The following is a 1,406-nucleotide window of genomic DNA, read 5'->3' on the forward strand; positions in this document are numbered from 1 at the left end:
TTTGCAACAATAGATGTTATATTAGATTATTGCGTCAAAATAAGGGAGATGCAATTAGGACACAAGGTAGAGTCAACAGACAAAAGTTCATATACCTACTTGAAGACAAAATTTTACTTTTACTACAACGGCAAGTGTACGAACTCATTCACCTAGGCTTAACAGTAACTCTTTGAAATACTATTTCAAATTGATGACTTTGCCTTATACAATCATTTTGTGTGTTTTAACAATTGATTATCAAGTTTTTATGGATCAAGTTGATAAAGGAATAAGTTTATGCATTGTCATTCTATGTCATATGCATTTGACAAAGATAATTTTTTCTCCTCTTCTTCTATGAATTCTTATTATTGAAACATATACATGCATAAGTCACCCTACAATCAAATTTCCTATTCTTGAGTTTGTTGGAAATTTAGAAAAAATGTTTGATAAACAGAAAAGTTATTGGAACACATGCATGTGTAAGCCACCACATAATTTAATTCGTTGTGACTTTGCATTATTTAATTCGTTGTGACTTTGCATTTGCTAAACTAAAATTATGTTTGATAAATTAAGAACTCCATAGAAAGTGCACAAAAACATAATGCATTTATTTTATGCCATATGGAACTGAATTTTAGGTAATTGATATCACCTTTCTTCAGGCAATGCAAAAGTGTAACACTTAAAAGAGATTTTCTCAATGCCTTCAAATATCTAAGTTGTTTTTTTCTCAATGCCTTCAAATATCTAAGTTGTGTTTTCTATGATGCCTGCAAGCATCACAAAAGCACCAACAAAAACAACAAATTGTATCTTATCTCAACATTTCTCTCTTATAATAGGATTGGTTACTAAAGTTAACGCTTCCAACAAGACTTAGCACCCATTCTTCAAAAAATGTAAAAGTGAAAGGGACATTCTATAATATCATTGGAGTTTTTTTTTTTAAAGGCATTATAGTTTTCTTAAGCTTTCCCTCTTATAATGATTGGCTTATGAAGCATGCATTTCCGTGCTATGTGTAAGGACACAAATGGAAAAAACAAACTGGAAATACACACGTTTGTGTCTTTTGATTGAATTTAAATTGAGACTTGCACAAGTCACAATATAACTAATGACAGAGGGGCATGCACGACACAAGCCAGGTGTATGCATATTTACCTGCAGCCTGGAGTTTGCACTTGCTCTCCACCAGGAACAATGCAAGCATGAAGATAGATGGTAAACAAATGTGAGCGCACACAAAAAAAAGAAGAAAAGAGAGAAGTGTGAGCGTGCACACGACAAGAAACTGAGCACACGAATAGCATGACTTTGGCATTCATCTGCCCAATACCAACACCAAATACATTCAGTCCCCATCCCCACCCAGAAAGGACAAGGCCTCGGACTCCCTCCCCATTCAGTTCCAA

The sequence above is a fragment of the Dipteris shenzhenensis genome, chromosome 13 (genome assembly GCF_047967505.1).
Source record: "Dipteris shenzhenensis isolate YYH24624 ecotype China chromosome 13, Dip_SZ_1.0, whole genome shotgun sequence".
Lineage (NCBI taxonomy): Eukaryota > Viridiplantae > Streptophyta > Polypodiopsida > Gleicheniales > Dipteridaceae > Dipteris > Dipteris shenzhenensis.